Source organism: Triturus cristatus, chromosome 1_1 (assembly GCF_964204655.1).
Source record: "Triturus cristatus chromosome 1_1, aTriCri1.1, whole genome shotgun sequence".
NCBI lineage: Eukaryota > Metazoa > Chordata > Amphibia > Caudata > Salamandridae > Triturus > Triturus cristatus.
In genome coordinates, this window is record NC_140579.1 from 1,054,796,585 (window position 1) to 1,054,814,884 (window position 18,300).

Consider the following 18,300-nt stretch of genomic DNA (forward strand, 5'->3'; position numbering starts at 1 on the left):
TACTAAGGTATAACGCATTACAGTAGTCCAGTTTAGAAAGGACTAGGGGAGTGACTACCGTTTTCCTACTTTCTGTTGGGATCAGAGGTAGGATTTTCGTAATTGTTTTACGCAGAAAGAAACATGATGACGAAACTGCCTTAACTTGAGATTCAAAATCCAGTCTCTGGTCTATCACCACACCCAAGTTTTTTACTTTGGGTGCTGTTTCCAGGTCATCTGGCCACCAAATCTGGGACCAGGAGGGGGAAAAAGTACCGAACAGAATCACCTCTGTTTTACCAGAATTTAGTTTGAGGCAATGCAAGCTCATCCATGAGCTGACTGCTGACATGCAGTCCCTAAATCTATTTGCTGGTGGTACTGTATTTTTGCTGATGGTTACCACAATTTGGGTGTCATCCGCGTAGGATGTTAAAGCCATTCCAAAAGATCTGATGAGAGTTGCCAGTTCTGAGACATAAATATTAAAAAGTGTAGGACTTAAAGAAGAACCCTGTGGAACCCCACATGGGAGTGTAAAAGACAGGGAGGTAAAATTACCCAATGCGACCGATTGCGTCCTATCCGCTAAAAAGGAGACCAATGCCAGTGCCTTTCCGGAAATACCAAAGAAATTAAAAACTTTTAACAGGGTTTTATGGTCTACCGCGTCGAAGGCCGCCGACAGGTCAAGCAGGACAAGTGCTGCAGCGCCCCCTGCGTCTAATACTGTTCTTTTTCATTTTTTTTATTTTAGTCCTCATTTGCCATTTTGTGTTAGGTATCTAAAGCTCCAAGCAGCTGTGACCGAGTAGAAGATCTTGGCCTCTCCTGAAAAGGAGACATGCTAAAGAAAACATGCTGAGTCTTACATTGTACTGCCAGCTCAGAAACAGACGCCTTTAGACAGGCACTGGTCTTTAAATCGAAATACCAGTAAGGGAAAAGAAATTAAGAACATTTCTTTTTCCCACTCCAGTTACCTGTTTGCTTTGTTGTTAATCATAGGACCAGTAAATAATAACAAAAAAAATCATAACGTAGTATAGGAGAAAATGAAGATAAACGCAATGGGAAGGAAAAAAACAAAAAAGAAGATTCGAATCACTGCCATATATTCCTTGACCAATTATCCCAGATATCCGATATCTTCATCATCTTAGGATTTGCTATGGCTCTGTCCAACGTCTTTAGTCTCTGTATTGACGTTTTCCATTCTATTTCTGCTGGGGGATTAGGCATGATCCTCTTGGGAGTCCAATAAGCCTTGAGAACTGTAAAAAGATGATTCTTCCTGAGTGGAGCAGACTTTGCGTATAACCATCGATAAGACAGATACTTGCCATATCTGATCGAGGTCTAAATCCAGCAATTTCCTCCTCCAAATCAACACAGGTAGGGCTTGCTCCTCCTCAGGCTCCTCCTCAGGTACCTGAATCAACATTCAGTACCACTACAATACTTCCTTTGGCGAAAGGGAACGGGAAACTTTCTTTGACTCCCATAATGAATTTCCTTTCCAGTCTTTGCCCAGTGTTTTAGCCCAACTTGTTAATTGATATTTGAATCAAGTCCGTCTTATCTGGTACCAAATCTTGCATTCACTCAAAAGGATCTTTAGCCTAACCTTTTTAAAACATTTAGGATGCCCGAATTTAAATAGGAAGAAACCATTGAGATCTGGGGGACTATTTGTAAGGGCCTGAAAGAGTGGTGACATCTCAGAGGTATCTCTCAACAATTGTCTAAAATGTTTTAAATGAAAAGCCCGGTAATACTGCAAAAGATCCGGGCTGGCTATCCCGCCTGATGCCTTCTTCACTCTGAGTTTTCTCCAAGCGATTCTAAGCCTTTTATTTCCCCAAATAAAACTGGTGAAGTCTCCCTGGACCTTCTTTATCCAGTCTTTCCTAAATTCTAATGGTATAGTCTAATACTGTTCTTATTTCATCTGTTGCCTTTATTAGTGCTGTTTCAGTGCTATGTTCTGCCCTGAATCCAAATTGCACCTCATCCAGTAAGTTGTGTTCACGTAAATATGAAGCAAGCTGGTTGTTCATGACCTTTTCAGCCAAATTAGCTGGAACTGGAAGGCGTGATATGGGCCTATAGTTGCCTGGGTCTAGAGCATCCAAGTTGGCTTTTTTCAGAAGAGGTAGAATTGAGGCTCTCTTCCATATAGAGGGGAAGTCACCTTTTAGAGTACATGGAATTGAAAATGGCCGTAAGGCTAATTCCAAGGATTTCCGGGGCTTGTTTAAATATCAAAGGAGGGAATGGATCATGGGGTGAGCCTGATTTTATTTTGGAGATAAGAGCAACTGTCTCGTCAACAGTTACTGCTGTGAATTCTGCAAGGATGTGGGCAGTTGAATGTGAGACACTTGATGTGTTGTGATTATACGAGTTTGCCTCATTGCCAAAGGTGGTGAAGATTTGCTCCACTTTGTATTGGAAATGCTGGGCGAGTGCATCACAGAATTTCTGAGAGTAGTCGCTCCCCTTTCTTTCGGGGGTGTAGAAAGTTTGGTTACCACCTGAAAGAGCTCTTTGGAAGAATTTTCTGCCTCCATGATTTGTTTTTAAAAATAGGAAGCCTTTTCTGACAGGATCAGTTTTTTATAGTCTGCTAAGCAATTCAAAACTAATAAACGTCCCTATACACAGGCCAGATGACAACATTTACTGCTGACATACAACATTACCTGGACAACATAGCACTGTCTTGGATGGAGGGGGCTATCAGAGACTATCAACTTTAACCTATTAACATAGGAAATGGTGCATGCTATTGACTTCTTGGCGAATGGGAAATCCCCATATACTGACGGTCTCATAGCACTTCTTTAAAGCATATAAGGTAATGCTGGCAACTCACCTTGCCACACTACAAAGAAGCGGTGGAGAAGGTAGAACTCTCCCTACCACCACAAGAAAGGCAGTCATCACAGATATATTGAAACTGGGAAGCTATGCTAATCCTACAGGCTGCTACCCCTATTAAACCTAGATAATAAAATACTGGCATGGAATATTGCCAGTAGACTGACCCCCCTTGATGTCTGGCTTGGTACATCTGGAACAACCAGGTTTTATGCCAAGCAGTGTTGCTAAACAACCTGTGCACTTTCTTTGCCACAATACTGCAGCTCCGTCCAAATGCCATATTGGTGTTTCTCAATGCCAAGAAGGCGTCTGACACTAAACCCTAGGCAAGAATTTGCTTCAACAATTGCCTCTCAGACTGTCTCAATTGATAGGGGTACAAAACAAGGATGCACCCTCTTGCCCCTCCCATTAGCTTTAGCTATAGAGCCACTGGCCACCTGGCAACGATTCAAACATCTACATTGAGGGCTCACATGTTCAAACACGTGTGTATTATTGTCCTTGTATGCAGAAGATATTTTGCTATTTGTCAAGTCCCTGAAACGAACCTTGAACCCCTCATCGCAGAAATAACAATACAGGAACATATCCGACATTCCATTAAAGATCAAAATCCGAAATGTTCCTGCTAACAGCGGCAGCTCATACACCAGCAGTGCACTCCCTGCTCCGCTGGCAGGTTGATACTGCCCGCTATATGGGGATTAAACTCAAGAGAAACATGCAAAAAATAGTGCTGGAAAATGATGGCCCAGCGTTAGCAAATCTATAGGTGGATCATTACATTATAGATTGCAGAGCGATTGAAACTGATTAAGATACTGGTGCGCCCAAAGTTCTTATACTTCTTTCAAAATATTCCTATACCACTGCAGCTAACCTTCTTATTTAACTCCAAACTGCACTGACCAGACTGATCTGGTCTGGACACCAAACGAGCCTGCGTTGAATGGGTGGGGGTGGACGGGGGAAGGGATTTCCATTGCCAAGTCTGGGGAGATACTACCATTCTGCAAAATCATAATGTGATATTTTGGTACTGCCAAGGTAGCATTTTCTTGCATGTCGCCAATGAGAAAAATCAGACACAATCAGGTGACCGCCGTACCAGCGTCACCATCAAAGGGCTAAGGCTGACCTGGACCATACAGATGCACTAACTGGTCGATCTGGCACATGGTGGCTAAGGCTGGACATGACTGTATATACTCACATCTGTCCCTCATCAATAACTCATCCCTTTCCCCCAACGTTTGATAGCGGGGTCACGCACCGACTAAGAGGAGTGGACATGCTCACAATGGTAAATCTATTTAGAGCTGGCATATTCCTTACCCTGGGATCAATTCCGCGCATATAGAATCACTACACTACTTGTCTTCGAATACATGCACTTACAGTGTGCAGCTGTGGCTGCCTGGACCTTCCTTCCCCGCCAAGCCATCTGACTATCCTCCATTCATATAGCTCATTCAAAACCCAGATCGAAGGAGCAAGGTCTCTTCCCAATATATATATATATATATATATATATATATATATATATATATATATATATATACACATATGCACAAAGAACAGAGCTCTAGAGAAGTGGAAGATAGATACTCAGCAAGATATAGGCGCAGATGTATGGAGATACTGTTGCTCCCAAACTAAATTCCTAATGATCAATTACAGACATAAACTACTCCACTTTAAGTTCAGCAGACTGTACTACACAACACCTGCACAGAATTGACTCGTGGAGATCAGCGCGGTGCCGCAGATGCCCTTGGAACCCTTCGGGCTTTTTCCACCTCGCATTGGAATGCCCACCAATCTGCCACTACTGGAAGTAGATCTTTAACATTATAACTGAGATAGTAGAAACCATGATTGAATACACCACGCTGATGGCCCGACTGGAATACACAAAACATGTGTTGAAACGGACTAGGCACCTGGTGGGAGCACTACTTTTGTTAGCTAAGAAAGTTTGCCTGTCACTGGATGAGAGGCCCTACACTTAAGATGGAACGGTTGAAAGATGCCGCCCACTCTAGAGAGCGAGCTGAGGACTATGCAGAGCTCCAAAACCTGCAAGCCTACCCTCAAGACATCTGTGAACGCTTTAGGCACTGCCAGGCATCAAAAGTGGACAACGCTATTGATAGTTGATGCTGCCGGAAATGACTAATGTGCCCATTTTAATAGCCACTGTATGCACATTTATTACATGGTTGTTTATCACATAGCCTGCAATATGCACGTCACACGGACCGTGATTTCACCACTCCGAGTAACGGGAATATTAATGCAGCCTACCTCTGAACAAAGTTGAGCCCATGATGGCCACCCCGGATTGTATTGCTTTCCCAGAACTAATACAAATAAATAACTACATAAAAAAGGTCTGTTTTCATGCAGGTCCCTTAAGGGGGTTCCTAGGAGTCAGAAGGGCCAGCAGGTAGAGGACCTCACATTTCTTTTTGACTTCATAGGGCTTGGTTCACTGTTCCTAGAGGGGCCGGGGCTCCACAGCTTCCCTTACCCACACTTTCTGGCCAGGTTGGTACCTACCAGAGTGGCCTTCTGATCAAAGCACTGCTTAATAATTTCATGTTGGTCTTCTTTCTGTATTGCCCCATCTTGGTTCTTAGGGCTAATATGTAGACTACCATGAGTTGCAAAGGTTTCTTGGGACTTTCTCTCGCCCCTTCTTTAAAACACTGAACGGTCCTCTAACAGGGTGTCCAAACAGAAGCTAAAGCCCACTCTATTCTGTGACACCTCCCTATAGGCAAAAAAAGAGGCACAGTAGTAAGATGTCCCACTTACACCTTAGGGGCTCACAGAGCCCCATTATCATGCCTTTCAGAGTCTTTTAAAACGTTTCAACAATCTCATTGGTCTGGGGGTGGTAGTGTGTGGAGAACCTGTAGGTAATCCTATGCTCATGTCACATGTATACTGAGATTAAGTCTGTCACGCTGACTGACAACACCTCCTTGGGAAACCCTACTCTTGTAAATATTCCCATCAGTGCTCTGGCCACCACAGGCGCAGTCATCATCCTCAGGGGTACAGATGGGTGGCACAGTCCATAAACATCAGGATAAACCTGTTCCCTAGAGCGGACCAGACTCAAGGCGGCAGGCAATGCCCACCCCCACCACCTTCGAGAGGGTTCCTACAATAGAGAAATTCTTGAGGGGAGTTCTGCACTTACCTACTGACCTGCCACAGGCCTGACAAGTCTCACAGGACCGGCAGAACGCATTTACCTTGGTCCTCATCTGGGGCCAAAAGAAGTGGGTGACCAGACTGTCAAAAATTCTGGTCTGCTCCAGATGCCCTGCAGAGGGGATGTCCTAAGCCTGCTCCTGGAGGAAGGGCTGATAGCAATGAGGGACAGGCAACACTTTAGTTGACCTAGGCTCACGTACCTTAGGCTCACTGTAAAGGAGGCCATTCTTAAGTTAATTAAGTGATCACCAGAGGTGACTCCGTGCTTCTGGGCCCTAGTCTGTCACTGCCTCGAGAGTAGGGCACTCTCACTGCACCTTGCAGAACTCTGCCTGGGACAATCCTCCAACATCTTGCCATCTAGCCAGCTCAGGCAGGTTTCCAGGGTGCAAATCTCCTTCCCTGTAGATACTGTGTCCTTCACCCCAGGACTGGACTCAAAACCTTTAGGAACTTGTTTCCGATGCCTCTTGCCCCTCCTCTTCTTGGAGCCTAGAACAGTGGCACAGGTTTGTGCAAAGACCTTTTGACTTCCCTGATGGACTGCCCTAGACTGTGCGATCATGAGCAGCCACCTTAGGCAATCCCAACATTTGTTTGGACGGGAAGCTCTATCTCCCTCCAGATAGTATACTGCAGGTGGTTCTCTAGTAGACAGTCCAAAGGCATGGCTGCTGCTTTCCGAAAACCCATACACCACACATCACTGAAACCATCATCACTGGTTGTCAGCAGTCACCACTTGGTGGAGTACATTTGGAATAATCTACTTTATAGACACCAGCTGACAGGGCTATGCTGACTCCAATGTCTCGCACAGCCTCCAACCTTCTTCCATTTGTTAATATTGTCATATGGGCCTTGAGCACAATCTCTTTTTCATCCAGGGGCCCGAAGGCAACCTCAGTCCACTCCCAAATGCTAATAATTACAACTCACTCTCTAAGCACTACAATGGAAATCCCCAGGGTCTACCCCCTGATGGGAAGCTTCTTGTTGCACATTGAGTCCCCCTTCTTATGCCCAGTCTGTAGACCATATTAACACTGGGCCTGTTGATATGGCACCATTGGTTCTTTCCAACAAAACACTCCTTCCTTTCTCAGAAGTGAAATGGGAATCTCTCCCCTTAAAAAAATTTGGAAGACCTTTTGATAAGTATTTTGTATCATCCTTCCCCCACCTTCCATCCACTTGTGGGAATGGCACCACCTTTCTTATGGTTCCAACCCCCCACCTCTCCTCACCAAGGTACCTTTTTGAACACTCTGGTGCTAAGCCAGAGATCTCCTCCTTTCCCAAGGTCCCTGGCCCCAATGAGCTGTGGTTAGATCAGGAACTGGCATAATTTTGTAAAGCAATTACATCAAGATGTACCATTGCATCCCAGCCAACAATAGGCATTTGCTTTCTACAAGCCAACCCCTAGTCCTCAAAAGATACAAACCACATACCAGTGTCATCCCCCACTACATAACTAGGCACCAGGTCTTTTGAGATGTGGATTGTTTGTTTACCTCTCCTAGGCAGGGTACAAGCCCTAAAAAAAGAAGTGGGGGGGACTCACCAAGTTAGTCAGAATAGGTGCGACATCACAGAAAGTGACTTTAAATGTGGTATTACGGGAAGTGGCATCTTAGCTCACAGGAGGTGGCATCACAACCCATGACCTCATAGGAAGTGATATCAGATCTTAAGACCTCACATTTGTTTAGCAGGTCTATCATGAGTACATTTGAGCGCATTATAATGTTTAACAAATTAGATTTTGCATTGGGTTTGTGCCAAAATATTGATGCAACCCAGACGCAAAATCTGGCCTCAAAGTACACATTTTTTTTTAAACCGTGCACAACGAAATTGGCAACAAGGAGAAATGTGGCAGTTAATCTGTTCTGCCTTATTGGTCTAGACAATGACAAGGTGCAAGTCGTACTCCATGAGTAACGCAGGGTACCTTCATGGATACTTTAATGGGTGCCAGTGGGTATCATCATCTGATCAAGAGGTGTGTGGATAAAAATATTGGAATAATGCATTTTCATGAAGAGGCCAAAACGTCCCCACGTGGTACACCTATGAATCAGATTAATAAATTAGACCATTCAGCCATTGTTAATATTCTTTTCTTTATTAATCTTCCAAATTTTCAAAGAATATACAGTGTTCAAGGACGCACTACATCGTAATTATCTTTAATTATCCATATGTGAGAAAACCCAATAGATTTCTGGGCTTGGCCCGTCATCAGGGGATAATTCCTAAAAAGTAGTATCACTAATTAATCCAAAGATTCTGATTACCACCTAAATCATATCTGAAGCGCCCATGTAAAAAACACTGATAGCGCTAAAAGAACTAAAATATGCAAAAACCTCAATACATTCCTTAATCAATTACGTAAAAATAAAGTGCAACGCAGTTGTGTAAAGAAGCAGTGAATAATCCGTTAACTGATTTACTGTACATCAGTCTGATAGCCATATCCAAAACAGTCATGGCAATGTATGCTTAAAAGCAGATTTCACCATAAAGTAAAAAAGTGAATCCCTCCAGTGTGTAAAAGCTGTTAACAAACGTGATGAACCTATCAAAAGAGTCACTATGATACTCATCTGTGCCCTGATATGAATGCTTAAAACGCAACCAAACGGTGGGTAATGGCTGCTCACCAACTGATAATTATTTCACAAAACTGACCGTAATTATTATAAGTGCCCCAATAAGCATGCTGCAAGGCAAATCGCCATGAAATCAAAAGTAAATTTCTGTGTACCATACATATGTAATACTGCTAAACATGAATCCGTTCGGGAGAGTGAACGCTCTGAGATCAGCTGAACTCGGCGAAACCGGAAAGGTACGGATACAAGCGTAGGAAAAACTGATAAAGGCCTTGAAAATCGTGCAACCGGAAATGTGAAGGATCCAGTAAAGTGAAATAGAAAGAAGGTTCAGGTAAGTGAAGTGGAAAAAGGCATCAAACGAGTGAAAAACGACCCGCCATACTTGAAAAACGTAACAAGAGCAAATGACCCAAAGATACAAATGAGCGATAAGGTTCTCGAAAAAGAATTACACAATACTGCAAAATTGTAAAGGCATTCAAATGCATGCAAATATAACCAATATTAAAACTTGAGGAAAAATAAGAAATTAAAATCGACACAATAAACAAAACCATTTACTCAAACAAATGTCAAAAGAGATATACTGATATAATTTTGAAATATCAAGCTTGGGCAGCTACATACACAGTTCCAAAAGTGTTTATGCAACCTCATAGGTAACAACTGAAGTCCATTCATTCATTGAGTCCCTTTGGACTGATCGAGTCTTAACGTTTCATCCAGTAAACTTCTCTTTGAAGAAGGTGCTTGTTCTTGTCTTTACCTTCCTTAATGGGTACCTGTTCTAGTACCAAGAACCTACATTGACTCACATTATGGTTATGATTATTAAAATGTACAGCAATGCGCTGGAGTCCCTTCGAGGGGCCGCCGTCTCATCACAACTATGGTTAATACAGTTGAAATACCTACACAGAAAATATTTTACCCGCTTGCGGCTTCACAGGACTGGGCTTATTGTCTCCCCAATGTGCCTCTGCTGAAGAGCAGAAGAGGCGACATGTATACACACAGTGTGGACATGCCCGGCAGGGCTTGATAGGTTTTGGAAGGGGGTGAGCAGATGTCTGGTTGAAGTGCTGGAATGGGACATACCAAGTACACCACGGCTGGCGGTACTACACATCACAGAAGACATTGGGGGTAAGAGATCCAAACAACACCTTTTGTTCCTGGGACTGATTATAGCTAAACGAGACATAGCCTGTTCCTGGAAGGCACCATCCCCACTTATCTTGGGGGTATGGAAGCAGGGATTAGATTTCTGCATTGGTTTGGAGGATCCGGTCTTCAAAGCTTGTGGCTGCTCTCAAAAACACACACGCATATGGCAACGCTTGGCAGATTACAGAGGAATTATTTTGAGACAGTCATCATAGCCCACACCATTAGATACAGAGGTTCGGCCCCACAACTAAAATGATTTTATACACATTGCTACCAAACTAAAGATGAGATGCTATTATCTGATCAGCGAGTGGAGATCTGGACATTTCATGAAGACAGTGCTCCTGCTTCCGTCATCGCAGCCAGTTTTTTGTTATATATTTGTTTCTTTCTTCTCTTTGTTCTTCTTTTTCTTCTTGCTTTATTTCAGTGGTTATACATTAACTGTAGAACATTGCTTATGCATGCCAATACTGTATATCACTTTATATACACATGATATTACATTTTGAATTCAATGTTGGCAAGAAAATCATCAATAAAGTTTGTTCTAAAAAAAAAAATGTTTAGCAATGGTAGATTTCAGGTTCTTGGTTCGGAAGTTGCTGTTATGTTCTGTCAGTCTTACTTTTATTTTTCGTTCAGTTTTTCCCACATACGCCAGTCTGGAGGGGCACTTTAGGAAATAGATTACATTTTTTGAATCCCAGGTTGTGGTGGTTTGTAATTTGATAGGAGTCCCTCGAGCTGGGTGCATGATTGTGATGCCTTTTATTATGTTGTTACAATTTCCACAGTAGAGACAAGGTGTAGTGTCTTTGTGTACCTAGCTAGTCTGATCACTGGCTTTAATAAGTAATTCTTTTAAATTTCTTGTCTCTGGTAAGTAAAAAGCATTGATGCTTAAATATGCCTTTGAATTCCACCTTCGTTTGGAGCATTGGCCAATATTTCAAAATTATCTTTTTACTTTTTTTTTTACTTCTGGTGGAATATTTTGATACAAATACAGATCTTGCACCCTGATCTTTAGATTTCCCACTTCTTTCCAGTAACTTCAATCTATCATTGTTTTCACCTTTCTCAATGGCTGCTTGTATAGTGTAGTTAGGGTATCCTCTTTGTTTAAACCTTGTGACCATCTTTTCCTGGCTGTTTTTGTACAACTGTTTACTTGATGAGATGCATTTCAGTCTAAGTGATTGAAAGTAGGGTAAGTGTTTCCTCAAAGTAATTTTGTGATGGCTATTATAATGTAATAGATTGTTACGATCAGTGGGCTTGTAACAAACATTAGTAACTAGTCGCTGATACTGTATTGTTATTTCCACATCCAGAAATGTAATCTTCTCTGTGCTCATGTTGAAGGTGAACTTAATTCTTTCACAAACAGTGTTGAAGCTATCAATTTCTGTTTTAAACCCAATTTGGTCACCCTTCCAAATTAGGAATAAATTGTCAATGTATCTTCGAAAAAAGATCAGGTTCTCGAGCCAGTTTTGCTTGGAGAAGATGTTGTCTAGTTCAAAACGATGCTTGAAGAGGTTGGCGTAGGAAGGTGCGGCACAATTTCCCATAGAAGTTCCAGATATTTGGATGTAGTATTTATTATTCCATTCAAAATAGCTATGATTTAGCGTAAAGTGCAACAACTCCAGCAGGAAATTCAGAAATATTTCTACCATGCCTGCGTGGATAAAAAAGTATTCTACTGCCTGCCATCCCAGGTCATGAGGAACGGAGGTGTATAGTCATTTTACATCAATGGCACATAAGATGGGTTGGATGTTCTCGTCAAATTGAATACATTTTATTATGTTAAAAAAAAAAATAGGTCGTATCCTTAAGGTACGTAGACATTTCCAGGACTAAAGGGTGAAGGTGAAGGTCCAAATACTTTCCTACAGGATCATAAATTGAATTGCAAGTGGAAACAATTGGTCTGAACAGCGGTTTCATTAAATTCTTGTGAATTTTTGGTGATATATATGTATATATATAATATATATATAACCAAAAATGCACAAGGATCTAATGAAACTGCTGTTCAGACCAATTGTTTCCACTTGCAATTCAATTTATGAACCTATAGGAGAGTATTTGGAATGTCACTTTCAGCCTTTAGTCCTGGAAATGTCTACTTGGATGCTCCTGCATCAAGTAACATTTGTCCTTTTGTGGGATAGTCCCCATAGTTTTAGCTTTGTCAATAATGATGGAATATTCTTCTGAATTGTCTGATTTGAATTGATTTTCATATATGTGGTGTGTAATAGACGCAATTGTTGACACTTTCCGGATAGAATTCCGAATTCACAATTACCAAGGCACCAACACCCTTGTCAGCCTTACATCTAGTGATGGCTTTGTTAGAAACTAACTCAGTCAGGTTGGATACTTGGGATTTTTATTTTTGAATAAATTATGCAATTCCTTTTGCTCTACTGTCTCAAAAGAATCAAGGACTTTGTGACTAATCAATGCTGTGAAAGAGCTATTGTTTCTTATTCCCAATAGAGTTCCATCTTCTCTGTTTGGTCTAGGATCCAAGATGTTATCGAAAAAATGTCTTAATCTTAAGTTCCTCATGAATTTAAAGTAACTGATTTGAATTTCCAGCTCATTTGAATATGTTGGGACAAAATACATTCCTTTTTGTAAGTTTTTGATTTACGAAAAGAGTTAGTTCACATTTAGAAATGTTGATCACTATTGTTTCTGACTCCTGGTTGATTTTGCTATTGGTTGATCTCTTGACTTTTTGACCCCCCCCCACTTCCTGGTTCAATGGGTAAATCTTGGCCTCTCCCTAAAAAAGATGCCTCTGTGGTGGATATGTTAGAAGTTGACGGACCACTTTCTTTTACCAATTGTCCATCTTCGTTAACCAGTGATCGTGTTCTACTGAGGGATTCATCAGATGAAGAAGTTTTACCTTTGGTGAACCTAGCAAAAAACAGGTTTTTGTTGTCGTCTTCGTGCATACATTTCAGCCCACCTGTACACCTCACCCATCTTGTAATCAATTGTGTCTCTTTTAAATTAACACATTTATCTCTTTAGTATATTGTTTAAGTTGATCATCAACTGTTTTATCCCATTCATCTTTAGAGTGTGCTCGTTTCAGTTGAATAATTTCTTTATTTAGCTCCGCCAATAATTAAGACAGCTCTTCAACTATGAGAAGTACGAAATCTATAGAACACTTATTCAATATCGCGTACCAGCGCTCCGCAAAGTTGGAATTGTTTTTACAAAAAGTAGACTTCCGCGGAATATGTAGTCCCCTCGGGATGCGTTGAACTTTAAAGCATTTTATTAGCATACTTGCGTGCGATCGCTGGTTCATCTTCCTTTTGGTAATGTAGAGTAATTGCTTGACATTAGTTTGAATAGACCCAGTGCTTGTGGTGGTAATGTCAGTCTCTTTGATTAAAGAGTAAATGTGTTGTTTCCTCTGATGTAAGGCAGAACGTGTCTGCTCTGTTCTCTGTTAGGTTAGAGATCTCATAAGACATAATAGTTTAGGGTGCACTGTCAGTGATCAGCAAAATATAAATTCTAGACAATGACAAGGTGACAGTTGCACTCCGTGTGTAACGCAAGGTATCTTCATGGATACTTTAATGGGTGTCAGTGGGTATCGCCTTCTGATCAAGAGGTGTGTGGATTAAAATATTGGAATAATTGTGTTTTCCTGAAGAGGCAAAAAACATCCTCACTTGGCACATCTATGAATCAGCTTAATAAATTAGACCATTCATTGCGAATATTCTTCTTTTCCTTATTAATCTTCCATATTTTCTAAGAATATTCAGTGTTCAAGGACACACTAAATCATAATTATCTTTAATAATCCATATGTGAGATAACCCAATGCATTTTGGGCTAGGCCCTTCATCAGGGGATACTTCCTCAAAGGTAATATCACTAATTAATCCAAAGATTCTGATTACCACCTAAATCATATCCGAAGCGCCCATGTAAAAAACTGATAGAGCAAAAAGAACTAAAATATGCGAAAACCTCAATACATTCCTTAATCAATTACGTAAAAATAAAGTGCAACACAATTGTGTAAAGAAGCAGTGAATAATCCGTTAAGTGATTGCTGTACATCAGTGTGATGGTCATAACCAAAACAGTCACAGCGATGTATGCTTAAACGCAGATTTCACCATAAAGTAAAAAGTGAATCCATCCAGTGTGTAAAAGCTGTTCACAAAACGATGAACCTATCAAAAGAGTCACTGTGATACTCATCTGTGCCCTGATATGTATGTTTAAACGCAACCAACCGGTGTGTAATGCCTGCTCACCAACTGATAATTATTTCACAAAACTGACCGTAATTATCATAAGTGCCACAATAAGCATGTTGCAAAGCAAGTTGCCACAAAATCAAAAGTGTAATTGGTTGCAATGACTGTATTTTAAAATATCTTATGGTGTTAAGGCACCTGCTGCAGAGATCTTTTTGTGCAAGCTAAATCTCAGGGAATAGTAATAATGGTAAGATAACTCTGGAGGATAACGTATTTGCTGGAGAGATGTGTGCTTTGCCTAGTCCTAGTTTTGAAACAAAGTAGCATAGAGGGTTAATATGTCTCCTGCTAAGCACATAATGTAACACGCAGATGACAGATTTTTATTTTATGTAAATGGGAAAGTGGGTTACTGCTTTTAAGACGCTTTCGTTACTTGCACTTCAAAAATTCTAACCCTAGTATTGCACAATAAGGTATGAAGGACATGTGGCTCCGACACCTTGTAACCCTCACTGTCTTATGTAACACATCCTTTATATTGATGAACACACATGATTTTTTGTCAATGTATAGCCTGTATGTGATGTAAAGCACTCTGACACCCAACATTGGTACGGGTAGTGGCACTAGTCATCCCAATGCAGGCTGCCAGAGTGCTTTATATCACACGTACACACATAACATTTTAAACATACCACTATTTTGTTTTATTGTTTTTATAGCACTTTAGCACTACTGTAGGGCTAAAGGGTTATATAAGAAATAACAATTTAAATACCACTATTTGGTTTTATTTGTGTAAATACTGGGACAACCAACATATCTGACGTTCTGTACAAAGTCAAAAGCATTGCTCTCTTAAGTACCTGTGAAGCGATAAGATGTGTGCATTTGTTTCTCCTCTATTGCATCTAGCGTGAGGCTCCTGATAAGCTCCCAGCTACTTCAACAAAAAAAGAGGACTAATGTCCCTTTAACTTCAGCTTTTGTTATGTGCCCAGCTTGCATCTGATAAGCCCCTGCCTAGGCTGCACGTTGCTGCTTGGAACAAAAGCAGGCAATGTGCAGGCAATGCTGAAAGTGTCCCGGAGTCAGAAAACGACACCACGAGTTCAGCATATTTCTGTCAATTCCAGGAGAAGTCGGAATGGAACGTGGCACTTGGCTGAAAATGGGAGTAAAAGATTCTGAGGTTTTATGATGAGGTTTGGTCTAATTAGGTCATTGGTAGCACCAGATTTGACTTGGCTGCATGATGCTTGCAAGGAGGCAGGAGTGAGTAGAGGTAGAGCACTCAGTATAGTCCTAGGGATAAGGCTCTCTGGCAAAGTGGGACTTTCCGTCAAATCGGAAGTCAGATTAGACGAGAAATGTGAGTAGATGTCCTCGATTTTGGCGATAAAGTAAACTGCCAGTTTGTCGCAGTGTTTGGGCGAGGCTTCTATAGGCTCTGCCAATAGAGGTGACATCATTAAGCGGTTGACTAGGTTGAAAAGGCAGGATTGGTGCTACTGCTTATTTTGAAAAACTCAGCGCTAGTCTTCATAATCAATTTGTGATAAGATTTTACAGCTGACCTATAACATGCTTTTGTCGAAGAATCATATGGTTTTCTCCAGGCCCGCTCAAGCACTTTAGTGTTGTTTAGCGGCTATGAGGTTTTTGTTAAACCATGAGGCAGAAAGGTTCTTTCTGGCCGGACCCTGACCAGCGGGTATGAATACATCAAGAGCCGAGGTAAGCCAGGATTTTATCATGTTATCTGCAGCCTCCACGTTGGAAGCCAACTGAAGACAGCTGACCTGAATGATATTACCAAATTCCAGTAAATCTATATTTAGCCAAGGTCGTTCCAGGGTTATTTCAGGTGCACAGATGGAATCCTAGCACACCATGCGGATGGACATAGGGACAGTCCAGGTCATAGACCAAGGGGTCCAGACCCGCAAATTATTTCAATTTGAAAAAAACGAGGTCAAGAAGGTGGCCAGCTGAGTGTTGCATGGCTGTAAGGTTACCCAGAAATTTGCGAATTTTTACCTCACAGAACTGAATAGAAGTGAAGATTCAGGTTACTAATATTAAAGGTTGTATGCGTTATATCTAGCAGGGCCAGATAACTTTTAAGTTCTTCTCTGGATGCTTTAGAAGGGCCTCGGGGACAGTAAATTAGCATCCCGGTGAAAGGGAAATTGTTGTTGAAAGATTTTAAAAAGGGCGCTTTCTCAGTCTTAAATATTAAACTGGGTTAGACTACAGTCTAATGTTGTAATGTAGATAATGGCTATACTGCCTCCTCTGCCGCTGGTTAGATGCAGTTCTTAAAATTGTAACCGGGAGGAAGTGCTAATGCATAATCTGCTACTGTAGACTGCCTTAGCCAAGTTTTTGTGAGTAACAGTATGCCAGGTAAGTGATGCTGGGGGGGGGGAAAAAACAAAAAAATCGAAACAAAGCGCATGGTGGCGAACGAAAGAACAGCAATTAATGCAGAAGAACTTGAGTGATGGGGCGTGATTTGTTGTGTGAGCTTGGTGCCGTTGTAGCACAGGGTGTGTTTGGTTCCAAACCGCAAATATTGCATCTGAAGGATTCCTCCTCCAGATACCACAAATGCAAAAAGCTATTGTATGAGGACTGTTTATGGAGCAAAGTTTAAGAGAAGAGTAGACTAGCCTGTTTGAATTGAGGGGCAGGTTTTGATGCCACGGTTTCAGAACGAGCAAGTGGCAGCAACTAGACCGTTAACATTAGTTTCACTGTGTGCCCCACTAAGATGGCCGACTGCCATCTTTTGTAGAGGTTTAAGTAAATATAGCACCAAAAACCACAAGGCACCAATGATAATCAATGGTTGTGGCAGACTGGGATCTAGGCATAGTATGAGGCTGACCATGATGGAGCATGGGTCAGATACACCATCCCGGTTTGCCCTAGTCAAAGGTTTTACCCTCTGGCTTAGTCTTTAAAGTCCAGCTGATCTGGAAGAAGAGTTTTCAAAACCAGCCCAAACAACCACAGGAGTCTAGTTCTCAAGTCAGGTACCTAGAGACTCACAAAGTGTCAGGCAGAGGCCAAGACCAGTATCCAGTCCAGGTCCAGATGCCACTAAGCAGCTGGGTACTTCCAGTTTGTTTCCCTGTAGCCACATAGGAGGTCAGTCACCCGATCCTTGAAATCCACTACTTTGCCATGGGTACAAAGGGGAGCTGGTCCAGTCCTTCTGGGGTTTTCTTAGGTCACAGACAACAAGTTCTCTTCTGGGCCAGAAAGTGTTCTGGAGAGGGTGTCTGGGGATACCAGAGGAGTTAGCTCATTGTTTCTCTCTAACTAAATGGTTAAAAGTTCCCACAGGTGATTAACCGTACACACTTGTGCAACTGTTTCTGTTTGCCTTACTGCAAATAGGCTCAAAATTGCATGTCAGGTCGTTTTCAAGATGGTGAAAGTCTTCAGCCATGCTTATCTTGGGCTCAGAGAGCCGAGTGTGTGTGTGTGTGTGTGGGGAGGGTACTATGGTAATCCATGTGTCCTCCCACATCGAACACTAAAATCCAATTTGAAGCAGGCTATGTACATAAGTCTGGTAGGACAAAGCAAGGACCTTCAGTAGCCAGACAGATGACACACATTTGTGGTGGCATTCCTATTCTCTCTGTATCAAGTGTGCTCCAGATATTACATGTGGCTCAACAGACCTGTTAAGCAGGATTTGACAGTGGGGTTTCACAGAATGCCCACTGTCCTCTGTCTGAATATTCTGTGGAGTTCAGAAGTCATCTATGAGCATTCAGGACGGCCCATTGATTGTTCCTGGGAGGCCGTTCACACCTCATTTACACCTATTTTAGGCTCAGCATAGGCTGGGAGAAGATGGACAGTTAGTGCAAATTAGCCTCCATGAACTTTTGATAGTGAAAAGGTAAAAAAGTTACTTTTCCTGAATATTTATTAAAACCCATCTTGCCATTGAATTGGATTTTTAATCACTATTAAAAATAGTAGTTTATTTATTTTTCTAGCTAGTCTTTTTCCTGAGTCAGCAGTGATAATATTTTAAACTGTACTCTGGTTTTATACATAGGATTTCGTAGGCATGCCACAGTGAAAATAGCTTTTTATGGCTCATCACTGTA